The sequence below is a fragment of the Trichechus manatus genome, unplaced genomic scaffold (genome assembly GCF_000243295.1).
Source record: "Trichechus manatus latirostris isolate Lorelei unplaced genomic scaffold, TriManLat1.0 scaffold00018, whole genome shotgun sequence".
NCBI lineage: Eukaryota > Metazoa > Chordata > Mammalia > Sirenia > Trichechidae > Trichechus > Trichechus manatus.
In genome coordinates this window covers 14,403,794-14,423,726 of record NW_004443954.1, presented here as the reverse complement: position 1 = coordinate 14,423,726, position 19,933 = coordinate 14,403,794, and positions in this window count along the sequence as shown.

Sequence of the window (19,933 nt, the reverse complement as noted above, 5' to 3'; positions counted from 1 at the left end):
AGATAACAATAATACCTATTTGTGGTAGATTGTTTAATGGCCACAAATTCCTTCATTCCAACAGGCATATGCCTCTGCAATGTGACTTTGCCAATCCTCCCACCCAGAGGTGTGGCCTCTTTGAATCTGGGCTGGCCTTGTGACTTGCTCTGCCAAGTAAAATGCAGTATAATGATGTTATATGAACGCCCTTGCAGATTTTGCTTTTGCCCTAAAGTCCCCTTGTTATAAAAACGTCTGGGTCAAAAGACCTCTTTAAAGTGTTAAAAAAAAAAAAAAAAGATGTCACCTTGAGGACTAAGGTGTGCCCAAATCACCTCATATGCACGCAAAAGCTGGACAATGAATAAGGAAGACTAAAGAAGAATTGATGCATTTGAATCATGGTGTTGGCGAAGAATATTGACTATACCATGGACTGCCAGAAGAACGAATAAATCTATCTCAGAAGAGGTATAGCCAGAATGCTCCTTAGAAGCGAGGATGGCAAGACGTCATCTCATGTACTTTAGACATGTTATCAGGAGGGATCAGTCCCTAGACAAGGACATCGTGCTTGGTAACGTAGAGGGTCAGTGAAAGAGAGGGTGACTCTCTATGAGATGGATTGACACAGTGGCTGCAACCATGGGCTCAAGCATAGCAATAATTGTGAGGATGGTGCAGTACCAGGCAGTGTTTCATTCTGTTGTACATAGGGTCACTATGAGTCGGAACCCACTCAATGGCACCTAACAACAACAACAATTGTCACTTTTCTTTGCATAAAGTTGAAATCTCACATAATTGGCTAGAGAAGATTAAAGATAGTAATAATTTCTAATGAGAAATCCAGAAAAATTTCCCTGTAATAAATCAGTATTTGTTAGTTTACTAATTTCAATAGCTACTTGATAATTTTTACTTGATTCAATAATGCTCTGTACTGTCATTGTGAAATAATATTTTATATATTTTATTTATATTTGGAAGGCATGGATAAAATCTTCTAAATAAAGAGATCTTAGAAAGTAAATCAGAAGAGGTGGCTTTTCATTGTGTTACCTTCATTCATTAGGAGTTCCTGGGTAGAACAAATGATTAAGTGCTGGACTACTAACCAACAGGTTGACTGTTTGAACTCACCCAGAGATGCTTTGAAGACAGACTTGGTGATCTGCTTCCAGAAAGTCACAGCCTTGAAAACCCTATGAAGCAGTTCTACTGTGCACACATGGGGTCACCATGAGTCAGAATTGACTCAACAGCAGCTGATAACAACAACTACGACCTTCATTGATTGAGTGCCTTCCTTGTTCAGGCACAAGAGCCATTGTGGTGAAATAGACATACAAGGGTTCTGCTCTCACAGAACTTGTATTTTAGTGGAGGAAATGGATAATAAAGGAGTACAGAAGTAACTAGATCAATAAGCAAGGCAACTGTATGTGGCAAGTGAAATGAAGAAAACACTACAAAACCAATGAGATTGAGAGCGACTTTCAGGAATGTTGAATAGGGTGGTTGGAGGAAGTCACCTTTGAAGGAGGGCATTTTAACTGAGACCCAAATAATAAAAAGTTTATCATGTGAAGATCTGGAGGAAGAAAGGTTCAGGCATCAGGAAGGTTCTTTGCCATGGCCCTGGAAGTGGGAAAAGTTTTGATAGGAGTGAATCAAGGAACACAGTGAGGGTCGGGCAGGGGAGTAGGAGCTGAAGATAGCCAGGTGGCAGGAACCAGACCATATGGGACTTGACAGGCTGGGGCAAAAGTTTGGGTATTATTTTATCCCACTGTAATAGAGGGTTTTGAAGGATTTTAAACAAGGGAAAAATGTAAACTGATCTATAGGTCAACAGGGAGACCTGTTAGGAGGTTATTAAAGTAGCCCAGTTAAGGAATGATGGTATGTTGCGCTAAGATGGTGGCAGTGGAGATAAGGAGAAGAGAGATGTTGGGAAATATTTATGAGGAAATGCTGATAGGATTTACTGTTGAATTGGGTGTGGGTGGTAAAGGAATTAAGAAGAACATCTGTTTTTTTACTTTGAAACTAGGTGGATGGTAGTGCTATTTGCTGATGTAGGGAAGCTATGGGAAAAAGCAGGCTTGAGGAAGAAGGAAAATCAAGCATCCTAGTTTGGGCCTGTTAAATCGAAGGTACTGATGAGGTATCTGTTGGAGTTGGTTTTATCACCTTTTCACTCAGAAGAGAGACCAGGGCTGGACATATATGTTAGGTAAAAGCGCAGACGTATCTGCAATGGATGGGCAGTCACTTTGCTGCCTTGAGCAACTTTAAACCTGTTGCCCTCGAGCTGATTTCAACTCATAGCGACCCTATAGGTCAGATGAGAATTTCCCCATAGGGTTTCCAAGGAGCGGCTGGTAGATTCAGGCTCTGAAAAGCCAGGACACACAAAATATGAGCTTCCATCGTGAACTGAATCAAATATCCTTTACCTGTCCCATTTCCAATTGCCTTGTGATCTCACGGGAAGCCTTAGCAGGGACGCCTCTTGCCCCACAATGGCCCATCACTGATTTCTGCTAGTGCTCTGTACCTTTCTTTAGTCACCTGAAAACTTCTTGTTATTAGGTGCTGTTGAGTCAGTTCTGACTCATAGCAACCCTCTGTGAAACAGAATGAAACGCTGCCCGGTCCTGCTCCATTCTCACAATCATTGCTATATTTGAGCCCATTGTTGCAGCCACTGTCAATCCCTCTACTTTACCAAGCGTGATGTTCTTCTTCAGGATCCTGTCCCTCCTGAAAACATGTCCAAAGTAAGTGAGATGAAATCTCACTATCCTCACTTCTAAGCAGCATTCTGGATGTACTTCCTGCAAGACAGATTTGTTCAATCTTCTGGCAGTTCACAGTATATTCAATATTCTTCACCAATGCCCTAATTCAAGTACATCCATTCTTCTTTGGTCTTTCTTATTCATTGTCTAGCTTTTGCATGCATATGAGGTGATTGAATACCATGGCTTGGGTCAGGCGAACTTCGTCCTGAAACTGACATCTCTGCTTTTTTAAAGGGGTCTATTACAGTCCATTTGCCCAATGCAGTACATTGTTTCATTTCTTGACCGCTGCTTCCATGGGTGTTGATTGTGGATACAAGTAAAATGAAATCGTTGACAACTTCAATCTTTACTCTGTTTATCATGGTGTTGCTTTCAGGCCTGGATTTGAGGATTTTTGTTTTCTTTATGTTAAGATGGAACCCATACTGAAGGCTGTAGTCTCTGATCACCAGTAAGTGCTGCAAGTCCTCTTCATTTTCAGCAAGCAAGGTTGTGTCATCTGCAAATCGCGGGTTGCTAATGAGTCTTCCTCCAGTCCTGATGTTGTGTTCTTCATATCATCCAGTTCCTCAGATCATTTGCTCAGCATACAAATTGAATAGGTATGGTGAAAGGAGACACCCTGACTCACACCTTTCCTGATTTTAAATTTTGCAGTATCCCGTTGTCCTGTTCAAATGACTGCCTGTTGGTCTATGTGCAGGTTCTGCATGAGCACAATTAAGTGTTCTGAGATTCCCATTCTCCACAATGTTATCATAATTTGTTATGATCCACACAGTCGAACGCCTTTGTATAGTCAATAAAACACAGGTAAACATCTATTATTCTCTGTTTTCTGCCATGATCCATCTGACATCAACAATGATACCCTTCATTCCATGTCCTCTTCTGAATGTGGCTTGAATTTTCGGCAGTTTCCTGTCAATGTACTTCTACAACTGCTTTTGAATTATCTTGAGCATAATTTTACTTATATGTGATGTTAATGATATTGTTCGGTAATTTCCAAATTGCATTGGATCACCTTTCTTTGGAATGGGCACAAATATGGATCTCTTTCAGTTGGTTGGCCAGGTAGCTGTTTTCTTGGCATAGATGAATGAATCCTTCCAGTGCTGCATCTGTTTGTTGAAACATCTCAGTGGGTATTCTATCAATTCCTGGAGCCTCGTTTTTTGCCAATGCCTTCAGTGCAGCTTGAACTTCTTCCTTCTGTATCATTGGTTATTGATCATATGCTACCTCCTGAAATGGCTGAATGTCAAGCAGTTCTTTGTGGCACAGTTACTCCACATACACTTTCCATCTTCTTTTGATGCTTCCTTCATCATTCAGTATTTTAGCCATAGAATCCTTCAGTGTTGCAACTTGAGGCTGAAAACGTATTGTCCTATTATACATAAAACACTGTATAAATCTATGGACTATTCTCACACCCTGAACTCCAGACACTGTTAGATTTACATTCCATGCTCTGTATTTGAACTTAGGGCCCCTTAAATATTTTCACTGTATGACCATTGTTTCGGACTCTTTTCTGTGTGGGCTGGTGAAAGGGTAGTGAGGAGCATAGAGAAGGATTTGGTTTTCCTCCTTTGACATAAGAACAAAGAAACTAGGAGTGGTCCTGTAAAACTCTTTTCCATTGAGTCGATTCCAACTCATAGTGACCCTACAGTTTAGAGTAGAACTGCCCCACAGGGTTTTCAAGGAGCTGTTGGTGGATTCGAATTGCCGACCTTTTGATTAGCTGCTGAGCTCTTAAACACTGCACTGTCAGGACTGTGTAAAACTGGTTCAGTTGCCTAACACATTTATCTGAACTCCCCTCTGAGGCAAGCGGGAGTCAGGACTCCAGGCCAAGTTCTCAAGGTCAGGCCTGGGGGTGAGGTTTGTGGTGGGGTAGGACAGGGTTCATTTCAGTAGAGCAGAGGTCAGAACAAAGGGCTGGGGGAAAAGGTTTGGAACTAACCATTTTAATACAGCCAGTCTGATGCCATGGACAGTTTCTGGCTCTGAAAGGAAAATGTTCTTCTAAACAAATCATTACGTCATAATAATTACTCCATCCCTGGTCCTTCCTTCATCCCTCATGCTCAGAGTCACAGAATATCCAGAGCATCAAAATCTCCCTTCAAAATAGTAAATAACAGATCTGAGAAGTACCTTTTAGGGTAAAGTTGATAATAAAAGCAGATAGTCCAAGGAAAGTATTAATATGAGGAGGGGGGGAATTAGACAGGGTGGATCCGGGCATGTGGTACTAGGTTCGAAAATGGGGATGCCAGAACAGAAACCATTAGGTTCTGAATTAGGGGATAGGGTGGTAAAATAAGGATCTGTAAGAGGTTCTCAGAGCCCAGGGGCAGAGTCATAAGCTGTTTTGTTGACCTCTGGGGCCTTGGCCCATGGCTATGGAGGGGCTGTAAGGCCTCCAGATCCATCAGGACCTTTAATCATACTCAAGCTTACTTACTGCAACCTGCTTTCTCTTCTACTCTTGTCTTTTCAGCCCTTCTGAACTGTGCCCAATTGGAACCGAGTTCCTGCTGCAGGAAGAGGAGGCAGCCAAGTACCTCAGCATCCTGACACAATTACTCAGAAGAATGAGATTTCTTCTTGAAAACTGTATCCTCACAGACAGAGGACTTACCCAGATTCATCAAATCTACTGGCCCTTTCCCACTTCTGCAGATTCACAAGAAGTGATACTGCTATTTTAAAAAAAAAAAACTTTAAAAAATTTATGGATGATATCATATCAATACGTTCTTATTGAAGGTTGTGACTTTCAGGCATGCCAAAAAGATACCTTAAATAATAGAATTTAGCTTCCTGGGCTATAGGTTTAATAGGGAAACCTAGGTTTTTGGTAAGGGACTGACAATGTTTCATAATGATCAGGAAGAATGCATCTGGCAAGAAATTTTCTTACATTAGCTTGAGGCTTCTAAATTGAAATATATAGGGCAGAGAGAAAAATGCTCAGAAAAAATATTAAAATAATTCCTATGGAGAATGATCATTGTTATATCTACCATCTGTCTGTCTGTTGGTCATACTGTGATGGTTTAAATGTTGCTTTGGTGCTGGAAGCTATTCCACTGCTATTTCAAATACCAGCAGGGTCATCTATAGTAGACAGGTTTCAGTGACGCCTCCAGACTAAGGGAGACTAGGAAGAAAAGGCCTGATGACCTACTTCCAAAAATTAACCAATAAAAACCTTATGGATCACAACAGAATACTGGCCAATATAGTGCAGGAACAGACAAAGTTTTGTTTTATACACGAGGTCGCCAAGAGTCAGAGCTGACTCTACAGCAACTGTAATCTAGAAAAACATCAGGAGGAAGAAATGTCCAGAAAATCTAAGGATCAAACAGAAGAAAAGAATATTGGAAACAACACGTTACTATACCCATCACACCAACCTAATTGCATTTCCTTTCTTTCTTTTTTTTTACTATACATAAAACAGTGAGAAACAGTATTCCTTAATTTCAAGAAATGTTCCCACAACATCCATAGTTTTCCTCCATGGTTGACATGTAGAAATGTGGTTGACAGAACAGCTAGGTGGATTCATAGCTGATCAAATACCAGCAAGTGCACTTTCTTGATCTCCTAAGAGAAGTTTCTAGTAGCAGCCCCAGCTCGCTTCCTGATTCTGGCATGTGTAGCGTTTTACTGAAGACTTAGAGTGAGTCATAGATCACATCCTGTCCAGAGATGTGACTGACTCCAAATCTGGGAGTAACTGAAAATACTAAAATAACAGAATTGGTATTGAAAATGATATGAACAGGTTATAAGAAGGCTTCAACCCTTGAGATAAGTTGCAACAGTGGTAAACATTATGATCTGCATTTACCTTCAGAAAGTCAACTGAATAGGGAAGGCCAGACTTCAGGAAGTAAAAGCCTTAGCCAGCTAGCAGCATGACCTGGCTGTGAAAATAAGGCTACCTCCCTGGGTGGTGCAAATGGTTAATGCTCTCAGCTGCTAACCGAAAGATTGGAGGTTCAAATCCACTCAGAGGCACCTCAGAAGAAAGGTCTGGTAATCTACTTCCATTGAAAACTCTATGCAGCACAGTTCTACCCTGAAGCACATGGGGTTGCCATGAGTTGGAACCAACTTGACAACAACTATTTGGGGTTTTTATGGCTTTGATCTTCTAGTGCATTGATCAAAGTATAATGTGCTGGTAAATAAAAACAAGGATCTATTTTACTCTGAACTATCTAAATAATAACCATACCTAGAGTGCTGTATAGCGTTTTGGTGACAAATTGATTTAGTGTATCAACCAAAATGGAGGATTCCAGACACTGTATTATGGGAGTTACAAATGAGACAAAGGGAAACGTTTAGCTGAAAAAAAAAAAGGGAGAGTGATTGTGTTCAAATACGTTTGAGGCCCGTCAGGCTGTTAAAATAAATAAATAGAGATCATCTTATATTTGGTTTCAGAGTATGATGCCAGCAGATTTTTTTAAAAGGCAGATACAAGATTTACATGAGGACACTTTCTAATAATTTCAGCTGTCCCATAATACTCTAGGTTGGCTCATATAATAGTGAGCCTCCCTTCACGGCAGTTCAAGATCAGGTTGGATTACCCCCACGCAAGCACTGTTGTAAGAAGATCCTACCACTGTGTGAGAGATTAGAGTGGAAATTCTCAAACCTTCCTTCCATTTCTAAGAGTCCATGACTCTATTCCTTGCTCAGTGTAGAACTGCCACTTTCAGTTAAAATGCAGATGTGTACCTACATGGAAAAGAGTGTGTGCATGCACATGTCTATGGTTGTACGTGTTTGTACTGTGCGAGTAGTCACACAAGCTTGCACACCCTGAAGGAGCCAGAGCCACACCATGGAGAAGGAGCACAGAGGAAGAGACGTGGTGGTCCTGCCCCCTTTCCTGGCTTGACTTTCGGCACCTCCTCTCCATAGTTTTGTCTAAAGCTGCTGCCCTGGATGAAGTTGAAACCATTCCTCTTACTTCGCCTGAATATGTGCAAGGAAAAACGGAGCCCATTTAGAAGGTGAAATACAAACACAACAGAAGAGAAAGAAAATGGAGCCTCAGAGGTAGCTAAAATAAACTTAAACCTAAGTTGAACTGTTGCAACATCTAAATTTCTCCTACACAATTTCTTTGCCTCCAGTATTTTCATAAGGATAAATAAATAAATACAAAATTTATAGGAAAATGTGTGTTCTGAGGTGGAAAATCGTGGCCATTGCGACATTTTAAGCCAAGCAATTTCATTGTATCTTCTGGGGGGAAAAAAGCCACAAAATATTTCCACAGACAGCGGCTCAGAAAGAAAGGCTATTTCCATTATTTTCTGTTTCTAGAGAATTTCCATGAGGTTTTCATCTTTTTTGATTTTGTCAGGGGTAAGGATTTTTTTTTTTTTCCATATAGCTGCAATTTCAACCTTCTGAACATTAAGCAGATATAAATTATCTACAAGGCTAAAAAGTCTTTGATTAACAAGCTAGGGAATTGCAGGTATTAAAATTGCCCCCCAGAGGGAGCCCATATAGTTCCATGAATGCATTAGACATCTATTTTGAATTACAAAGAAAAATTAATTAAAAAGTATATGTTTATAAGCGCTACATACCTCAAGTGATGCCTGTTCCCCTGAGTTCATTCTAAAAGCCACATATATGCAGACTCTAATAAAAATTACATTATGCTAGCTGCATATTTTACTTCAGCAATATGAAGAAAAAGATAAAAGCAGTTGCTCCCTAATGTTTTGTTCCAGAGACCTTCCTGAGTGTCCCAAGTGACCACAATGGATTTTAATATGTGACACCCACTGAAGAATCCTGTGTGTGGCCAAAGCAAGGACTGCAGCTGCCTTGTGAAGGGTGATTTGTTGCTATTGTGAATTAGCTCTGCTTTCGATCTAACTGCTTACCATACTCTGAATTATTCTCCCCATATCTGCAGAGCTGGTGGCGATGGAAAGATTCGGCAGGGCTGATTTACAAGGACTCATCCACACTGGAAAATCCAGGCAGCCCTGCCTATTGCTGGCCATTATAGGCAGCCCAACATTAAGCAGAATCTTTTCTTCATGCTAGCTTCTCTCAGACAGTTGTGGCCTTCACATCTCTAGAAGTGTGTGAGTCTAAAAGCAATAAAGTGTTATGACATTCAAAACTTCCTCATATTTTGTTTATTCCATAGATATCTCATTTTGCTAGCTTTTTGTGCCTCTTTCCCCCCTGTGCTTTTTCCCCTTTTGTTGCCATGGAAACAATCTCCCTGGTAGGGGAGGAGCCTAATGGCATCCAGGAGTGTGAAGTAAAGTCAATTTATATCATGGTTTATGAAATATTGGGAGTTTGTAATGGCTGTTATCACCACACATGGCAAATCAATCTCTCTCTAGAGCAAATCTCTAAATATTGATATGAGTATGTGAGCCACAGAATTATATAGAATCAGGCATTTCAGCAACTTGCGTGGTAACCTTTAAGATGTACATTGCTATTTTGTTTTGTTTGTACCAACAGAAAATAACATTCAAAAGAGACACAATTTGCTATTTACAGCTTTTTGTCTATTTTGAATTCTCTGAAGACATCAACTGGTCTGTACTGTAAAACATATGTTTATTTTAATTACATAAATTAAGAAGTCCTGTCTGATCACTTATGAAGTTTGAATGCGTGTGTGTATGTGAGTTTTGGGTTTTTTTTACATATAGTTCATATATAATACAGCAGTGATGCCATTGTCATTTTTACTGCTATCGTTCTCACTGTGAATCAACTGGTATTTGCACAACCATATGAATTCAGAAAGTGCAGACTTTAAGTTTGTCAAAATACGTGCACTTCATCTGAGCAAGTAAGGTGATTACATTTTCACGTTTTAAAATAGCCTACCTTGTCCCCCTTGCCGAAACCAAAACTTGTTTATTTGGTTTCTCCTGTAACTTGTTCTGCTTTCTGTTTTCTCTCAAAGAGCCGTAAACGATGAGAAGACAAAATATTGGATGATTTGTGCTCTTGAAACAGATGCCACCTAAGTTGTGACAGGTATTTTAAGTATAATCTTCTGCATTCACAAAACACTCTCATTTGAAAATTCTCAAACCTCGGGCATATTCTTGTTCATTTGCCACTAAGATGAGTCACCTCGAGGGTGTAAAGAGGGAGCTGGGAATAAAATGGGAACATTGAATGCAGGTGCAGGGGAACAGTAACAGAGGGAGCAAAAACTGTTGCTAAAAGTTTGGCTGGCTCCAAACACAGATGTAGAACAACCGGGAGAGTTTGAATATTCTGATGGTTTTTTTGTTTTCCTGAAAGAGCACCCTATGTTAATTTTAATGAACACAGGAATTGTGGCTTAGCTGACATTTTTGAAAAGCAATCATTTTTCTTAAAATCTTTCTGCATTTTGTCCTCTTGTGGAATAAGATCAGAGGCTGACTGGATCATTGAAATGTTATATAATATCATCTCTTTGTGGACTTGGGAATATGCTTTGTATTTTATGATCTTTTGAGGCAAACATTCTTCAACTTACAAAGTGAAGTTGGGGAAGAAATTTTAAAAGCAAACATTCGCAAAGATGGTTTGAGAGTTTCATAAAATATACACAAAATATTAGAAAATGCAATTCTGTGCAATTAAAGATGGTGGGGGAATTCTGGGGGCAGGGCATGGGAGAAAGTCCAGGACGGTTATTGGGCTTGTCTTTCTAATCGCTTTATCAGGACACGGACCTCAGGATATTTGGTCTTTGTCCTGTTCTGCTCTGCGAGATGCTGTTTAAAGAACGCTACGGTTCCCCCTTTGCTTTGTTTGTACCACGTGAGCTGGTTTTACAAATGCTTCTTACCAAAGAGTAAATTCAGTGATCGGTTTGCTGTAATGTGTGGGATATAACATGCCCCCAGAGCAGGTTCAGAACAGCGCCTGCTTTCCAAGGAAGCTGGAAAGCGAATTCCCACCTAGGGGAGGGCCGGGGCGCTCCACCCTGGCCAAGGCACCAAGGCATCGCAAACAACCTCTTCTACTGAGATCAGTTATTATGCAATCTGAGTGCTTTGTTACCAGATTCTCCTTCCAGAGAAGCCGGCTCCAGGGCTCCAGGGAAGCCGAGATGGGTAATGTGTGCGTTTTCCCAGCGCCCATCATCAACGGGAGGGAGGCTCTTCTTAGCGAGAGGAAGATGAGCAGGCAGAGGGCCTCAGTTTTTTCCTTGACAGGTTTTACAATGTGTAGTTTAAAACAAAGAACCTCTTTGCTACATCAGTCTTCTTCGCCTTCTGGCTGTTTTCACTGTTGGGATAAATCAAGCGGTTTCTTAAACACACCCTCCTTATTTTTATTTTCAATTATTATAAGCCTGAACTTGTGGCTGGGGCAGCGGAGGGATGGGTGTGGATTATTTGTCTGTCGTGGAGGTGAATAATAGCAAGAAGCAGCGCTGCTTCCTTGGTTTTTCTCATTGATACAGTACTGGGCATCAAGGAAACTTCTTGAAACCAATACCATTCCTTCAGATCTTTCCAGTGCAAAGCACTGATGGTATCAGCTGATAATAGAGCACAGGTACCATTGCTGTTTATTCCTATTGTTAGAAATAATGGCTATAGAATCAGGATGCTTACGCCTTGCCTCGGCACCGTAGTAAATGAGATGCATGTTTAGGGAGTTTCTGGAACAATTACTCAAGGATAATGAAAGAGGGAATATAATTTTTAAAGAGAAGTGTTCGCTTTTATTACTATGGCATTTAATGGGGGAAACTTGGATTGGCTTCTAAGTTATCCTTCTATATTTGTTATTTGTTTGATTGGCTTTAGTTTTGGATGGAAAAGGGTCATGGATGATTTGGGGAAAGGAAACGTTCAGGAGTCTGGATCTGGTGCAGAACATGGCTCACTGTCTTATTCAAAAATCCTTATAACCTCAGCAATTGGTCAATCCATGCGCAGCAGGCAGGGAGGAAAACACTGCACTTTTGAATTTTCAGTTACCCATGGCTTCGTGACTCCAACCTAATTCATGCAAGCTTCAGTTTTATGCCCCCAGTTTTAAAGGTTTTCAGTTTCTCTCTGGACTCCTAGCTCCATCTACTAGTTGGAGTATTGGATTCCCTACTCCCTCCCCATGGTGAGAAAGAGGGGGAATGATCAAATGTAGGTAGTAGGAGAAAGACTGTTTAGTTATCCAGGAAATAAATGAAAGGCTGAAGACAAAGGAGAGTGGCAGGTATACCACCTGTCTGTCAGTTTGTCATACTGTGGTGGCTTGTGTGTTGCTATGATGCTGGAAGTTGTGCCAGAAGGGTCACCCATAGTGGACAGGTTTCAGTGGAGCTTCCAGACTAGACAGACTAGGAAGAAAGACCTAGTGATCTACTTCCCAAAATTAGCCAACGAAAACATACAGATCACAAAAAATATTGTCGGATACAGTGCTGAAAGATGACCTCCCAAGGTTGGAAGGCACTCAAATACACAGTGGCCACAACAATGGAATGGTTGGAGATTCAAGTCCACCCAAAGGGACATTAGAAGAAAGTCCTGGTGTTATACTTTAGAAAAATCAGCCATTGAAAACCCAATGGAACACAGTTCTACTTTGACACACGTGGGGTCATCATGAGTCAGAATAGACTTGACGGCAACTGTTTGATTTTTATTATTAAATTACAGAATAATGTTCATAGTGTGGATATACCACAGTTTAATTGTTCACCCAATGAAGGACATCAGAGTTGTTTCCAGTTTTTTACTATTACAAATAGAGCTGCTATAAACATTCATGTACAGGTTTTTGTGTGAACATAAATCATAACTTTTCTGGGATAAATGCCCAGGAGTGCAATTCTTGGGTTTTAAATAGTTGCATGTTGAGCTTTTTAAGAAACTGTCAAACTGTTTTCCACAGTGTCTGTACTATTTTACATTCCCATTAGCAATGTATGAGTGATCCAATTTCTGTACATCCTCACCAGCATTTGTTTTTTTTTTTTTTCCACTATTTTTTTGTTTTAGCCATTCAGATAGGTGGGTCCCTGGGTGGTGCAAATGGTTAAGTGCTCTACTATTAACCGAAAGGTTGGTGGTTCTAACCCACTGAGAGGTACCTCAGAAAACACGCCTAGCAGTCTGCTTCTGAAAAGCCACAGCCCTGAAAACCCTATGGAGCAGTTCTACTTTGCACACATGCGGTTGTCACCATGAGTCAGAATCAACTCAAAGGCAACTATTTTTTGTTTGTTTGTTAGGATAGGTGGGTAGTGATATCTTATTGTGATTTTAATTTGTGCTTCTCTGATGACTAATGATATTGAACATTTTTTTTATCTGTATATCTTCTTCAGTGAAATGTTTCTTTATGCCTTTTGTTCATTTTCTAGTAGGATTTTTTGTTATTGAGTTTTAATAATGCTTTATATATTACAGATACTAGTCCTTTGTCGTAGGAGCCCTGGTCACGCAGTAATTAAGCTCTCCTTTGCCACATGTGCAGTCTGCAAATATTTTCTCTCACTTTCTACCTTGTGTTTTCATCCTCTAACAGGGTCTTTCACAATAGAATTTTTTAAATTTTGATCAAGTTCAATTTATCAATTTTTACTTTTTTGGATTATGCTTTTGGTATAAAGCCTAAGAACTCTATGTCTGGCCTTAGATCCCAAAGACTTTCTTTTATTTGTTTTTCCTAAAAGTTTTCTAGTTTACGTTTATCATTTAAGTCATTTAATTTATCATTTATCATTTACATTTGTCATTTAATTTTGATATAAGATGTTAAGATGTGAGACTTAGGTCAAAGTTCATTATTTTATTTATTTATTTTTTTGCATATAGGCTACAATGTCCAGTATCATTTGTTGAAAAGGCTATATTTCCTTTATTTAATTGCTTTTGCATCTTTGTCAAAACTCAGGTGGACATATTTATGTGGATCTGTGTCTGGTGTCTCTGTTTTGTTCAATTGATATACGTCCTGTCCCTTCACCAATACTACAAAATTTTGATTACTATAGTTGAATAATAAGTCTTGAAATCTGATATATAGATTCCTCCCATTTTCTTCTTCTTTTAAAATTATTCTTGTTATCTAGTTTCTTTGCCTTTCCATTTAAATTTTAGAATAACCTTACAAATCTAGAAAATATCTTCATGGGACTTTGATAGTAATTACATTGTTGTTGCTAAGTGCCATTAAGTTGATTCCAACTCATAGTCATTTCCATGTGACCGAGTAGAACTGCCAAACTTTCAGTTAGCAGTCGAGCACTTAATCATTGTGTCAGCTGGGCTCCTTAATTGCATTAAACCTGTATATTAATCTGGGGAGAATCAGCATCTTTACGATGTTAAATCTCCCAAACCACGAAAATGGTATGTATCTCCATTTATTTGTATCTTCTTTGATTTCTTGTGTAGTTCTCAGTATACAATTCCTGTACATGTTTTCTTAGATTTACACCTAAGGATTTCATTTATTTTAAGGTGAGTTTAAATGATATCATATTTTTAATTTGATGTCCACAAGTTCATTGCTGATAGATAGAAGAAACACAAATGATTTTTTTTAATCTTATCATGTACCCTTTGAACTTACTGAACTCACTTATTAGTTCCAGGAATTTTATTGTAGATTCCTTTGGATTTTGTACATAGACAATCATGTCATCTGCAAATAAACATGATTTTCTTTCATCCTTTCCCATCTGTATGACTTTTCTTCTCTTTTTTTGCCTTATTGTGTGGGCTAGAACTTACAGCATTATATTGAATAAGAGTGGTGAGAGCCAACATATTGTTCCCCATCTTGGAAAGCATTCAATCTTTCACTATTAAGTAAAATGTCATCTGTAGGGTTTTCATAGATGCTCTTTATCAAGTTGAAGAGGTTCTCCTCTATTCTTATTTTTCTGATAGTTTTTATCATTAATGGTTGTTGGATTTTGTCAAATTCTTTTTATGCATTGATTGATATGACTGTGATTTTTTCTTATTTAGCCTGTTGATATGGTAGGTTACAATGATTAACTTTCAAATATTGGATCTGACTTATATCCCTGGAATAAATCTCTCTTGGTCATGGAGTATAATCCTTTTCATATATTGAAAATTCTATTTGCTAATATTTTGTTAAGGATTTTTGCATCTCTAATCATAAGGGATATTTGTCATCGGTTTTCTTTTACTGTGCTGTCATTTTCTGGTTTTGGTATCAGGGTAATACTAGCTTCATAAAATTAATTGGGAAGTATTTTCTTGTGTTTTCTGGAAGACCTTGTGAGAATTCGTGTTAATTCTTTGAACATTTTGAAGAATTCTCTAGTAAAACCATTTGGGCCTGGAGTTATGTTTTGGGGGAAACTTTTTAATTACAAACTCAATTTCCTTAATAGTTACATGGCTATTCAAATTATCTATTTCATATAGAGTGAGTTGTGGTAATTTGTGTTTTTTGAAGAATTGGTCTATGTCATCTAAGTTGCCAAATTTATATGCATAGAGTTGTTCTTAGTAATTCCTTATTATCCTTATGTTGTCTGCAGGTCTTTAGTGATATACTCTGTTTTATTCGTGATATAGGTAATTTATGTCTTCTTTTTTTTTTCTTTTGTCAATCTTGCCTCGAGTTTGTCAATTTTATTGGTCTTTTCAAAGAATCATTCTTTGTTTCATTGATCTTTCTACTGTTTACCAGTTTTTAGAATCATTTATTTGACTTTTATATTTGTCATTTCCTCCCTTCTGCTTACTTTGGGTTTATTTTGTTCTTCTTTATCTAGGTTTTTGGGCTGGATGCTCAGGTTATTGTTTTGAGATGCTTCCTCTTTTCTAGTGTATGCATTTAATGTGGTAGACTTCCCTCTGAGCATAGCTCTAGCCATCTTGCACAAATTTTCATCTGCTGTGTTTTCAGTTTTGCTCAGTTCAATGTATTTTTATTTCCTTTGAGACTTCTTTTTTAACTAGAGGATTATTTAGAATTGTGTGTTTTTGTTTTTCAGAGCTTTGGAGATTTTTCTTTTTTCTTTCTGTTAATGATCTCTCGTTTGATCACATGGGTCAGAGAACACATACTATATGATTTTAATTATTTAGTATCTGTTGAGGTTTGTTTTGTGGTCCAGGATGTGGTCTATCTTGGTACATGTCTTGAAATCTGATATATAGATTCCTCCCATTTTCTTCTTTTAAAATTATTCTTGCTATTCTAGTTTCTTTGCCTTTCCATATAAATTTGAGAATAACCTTATAAATCTAGAAAATATCTTCATGGGACTTCGCTATTGTTGGATGGATGATTCTATGAATGTCAAACAGCTCCTGTTGGTTGATGATGTTTTTAAACTCTCCTTTCTATATCCTTGCTGATTTTCTGTCTAGTTGTTCTATCAGTTGTTGAGAGAGGGATGTTGAACCTGCTAACTATATTTGTGGCTATGTTTATTTCCCTTTTAGTTTTGTAAGTTTTTGTCACATGTGTTTTGCAGCTCTGTTCTTTGGTATATACACATTTAGAATTGTTGTATCTTCTTGGTGGATTTGCCATTATATAGTGTCCTTTTCTGACTTTGGTAATTTTCCTGGTATTGAAGTCTATTTATCTGATATTAATATAGCTGCTTTTACTTTCCTTTGATTAATATTTGCGTGATATACTGTTTTCATCCTTTTACTTTCAATGTGCCAACATGATTATATTTGAAGTGACTTTCTTTCAGATAGTATATATATGGTTCATATTTTTAAATCCACTCTGCTGATTTTTTGTCTTTTAATTGGTGTATTTAGGCCATTTACATTTAATGTGATTATTGATATATTAAATCTTAAGTCTGTCATTTTATTTTTGTGTTTTGTTTTTCCCTCTGGTTTTTTTTTTTAATTTCTTTTTTCTTTTTTCTGCTTTCCTGTGGGTTACTTGAATATTTATTACTATTTTATTTTCATTTATCTATAGTGTTATTGATTGTATCTCTTTGTATAATTTTTTTTTCATTTTTGCTCAGATATTACATTATATAAACATAATTTATCACAGTCTGTTAGTGTCATTTATCAATGTAAGTACAGTACTGTAACCTTACCTCCCCTTACATTTCTTTACCATTCCCATTTATAATTGTCTTAAGTATTTCCTCTACGTATACTTCAAGCCACATTATACAGTGTTGTAATTTGTGCTTAAACTATCAAATATAATTTAGAAAAATCAAGAGGTAAAAGAAAGCCTATTGTTTTTAGCCATCTTTTTTTAACTTGGTTTTTCTTCTTTCCTAATATTCCAAAATTCTTCTTTTATTATTTACTTTCTGTTTATAGAGCTTCCTTTAAACCATAGATCTGCTGGCAACACATTCTCTTAGTTTTCCCTCACTTGAGAATGTCCAGATTTCCAATTAATTCCTGAAGAATGTTTTTTGCTGAGTATAGGTGACAGCTCTTTTCTTTCAGCATTTGAAAAATAGTGTGTATCCTCCTGGACTTCATGGTTTCTGATAAGAAATCCACTTTCATTCTAATTGTTTTCCTTATAGGTAAGATTCATTTTTCTCTGACTGCTTTCCAGATTTTTTTTTTTTGTCTTTAGTTCTTGAAAGTTTAATTATGATGTGTCTTGGTGTGGATTTCTTTGAATCTATTCTGTTTGGTGTTCACTCATCTTCTTGAATCTGAAGGTTTATGTCTCTTGCCAAATTCGGGAACTTTTCAGCCCTTATTTCTTTTGATATTGTTCAACCCCACCATCTTTCTCTTGGCTTTCCAGTACTTTCATAGCATGAATGTTAAATCTTTTGTTATAATCACAAAGGTTCCTGAACCTTTGTTCATTTTTTTCAGACTATTTTTTCTCTGTTGTTCAGATTGCATAATTTCTATTCTTTTATCTTGCAGTTCACTGATTTTATTCCTCTGTCCTTTCCATTTTGCTATTAAGCGTATCTACTAAGTTATTTTATTTTATTATTGTATTTTTCAGTTCTATAGTTTCTGTTTAGTTCATCTTTATATCTTTTATTTCTTTACTTAGTTTCTATTTCTTTGCTGAAGCTTTCTTTTATTTTTTTCCCAAGCATGTTCATAATTGTTCATTGAATCATTTTTATCACAGCTGCTTTAAAACTTTGAGAGACAATTCTAGCATCTCTGTCATCTCTGTTTTGGCTTTATTGGTTGTCTTTTTTATTTGCTTTGAGGTTCTCCTGGTTCTTGGTATAATAAGTGATTTTCAGTTGAAACTTGAACAAATTATACTATGCTATGAAACATTTATTTTATTTTAATGATTTCTTTGACCTAGCCTTCTTTAAAATTGCTTCATCATGAGAAGAGGGGGTGCTGTCTCATTACTTCCAGGTAGAGTTAGAAATCCAGGTTCCCCATCTAGTCTCTGTATTAGTTTCCTTCCCCATGCGTCTGTTAGTTTGTCTTACTGTGAGGACTTGCATGTTGCTGTGATGCTGGAAGCTATGCCACTGGTATTCAAATACCAGCAGGTTCACCCATGGCAGACAAGTTTCAGCTGAGCTTCCAGACTAAGACAGACTAAGAAGAAGGGCCCAGTGGTCTACTTCTGAAAAGAATTAGCCAGTGAAAACCTTATAAATAGCAGCAGAACATTGTCTGATATAGTGCCAGAAGATGAGCCCTTCAGGTTGGAAGGTACTCAAAATACGACTATGGAAGAGATGCCTCCTCAAAGTAGTGTCAACTTTAATGACGTGGATGGAGTCAAGCTTTCCAGATCTTCATTTGCTGATGTTGCATGACTCAAAATGTGAAGAAAGAGCTGCAAACATCCATTAACAATTAGAAGGTGGAATGTACAAAGAAAGAATCTAGGAAAATTGGAAATTGTCAAAAATGAAATGGAACACATAAACATTGATATCTTAGGCATTAGTGAGCTGAAATGGACTGGTACTGGCCATTTTGAATCAGACAGTCATATGGTCTACTATGGTGAGAATGACAAATTGAAGAGGAGTGGCATTGCACTCATCTTCAAAAAGAACATTTCAAGATCTATCCTGAAGTACAATGATGTTAGTGATAGGATAATATCCATATGCCTACAAGGAAGACCAGTTAATAAGACTATTATTCAAATTTATGCACCAACCACTAAGGCCAAGATGAACAAATTGAAGATTTTTACCAATTTCTGCAGTCTGAAATTGATCAAACATGCAATCAGGATGCATTGATAATTATGGGTAATTGGAATGCGAAAATTGAGGACAAGGAAGAAGAACAGGTAGTTGGAAAATATGGCCTTGGTGATAGAAATGATGTCAGAGATTGTATGATAGAATTTTGCAAGACCAACGACTTCTTCATTGCAAATACCTTTTTTCACCAGCATAAACGATGACTGTACACATGGACCTCGCCAGATGGAATACATAGGAATCAGATAAGCTACATCTGTGGAAAGAGACTATGGAAAAGCTCAATATCATCAGTAAGAACAAGGCCAAGGGCCAACTATGGAACAGACCATCAATTGCTCACATGCAAGTTCAAGTTGAAACTGAAGAAAATTAGAATAAGTCCAAGACAGCCAAAGTACGACCTTGAGCATATCCCACCTGAATTTAGAGACCATCTCAAGAATAGATTTGATGCATTGAACACTAATGATCAAAGACCAGATGAGTTGTGGAATGACATCAAGGACATCATACACGAAGAAAGCAAGAGAGCATTAAAAAAACAGGAAAGAAAGAAAAGACCAAAATGGATGTCAGAAGAGACTCTGAAAGTTGCTCTTGAATGTGAAATAGCTAAGGCAAAAGGAAGAAATGATGAAGTGAAAGAACTGAACGGAAGATTTCAAAGGGCGGCTCGAGAAGACAAAGTAAAGTATTATAATGACATGTGCAAAGACCTGGAGGTAGAAAACCAAAAAGGAAGAACATGCTTGGCATTTCTCAAGCTGAAAGAACTGAAGAAAAAAATTCAAGCCAAGTTGCAGTACTGAAAGATTCTACCAGGAAAGTATTAAACAACCAGGAAGCATTAAAAGAAGATGTAAGGAATACACAGAGTCACTATACCAAAAATAACTGGTTGATGTTCAACCATTTCAGGAAGTAGCATATG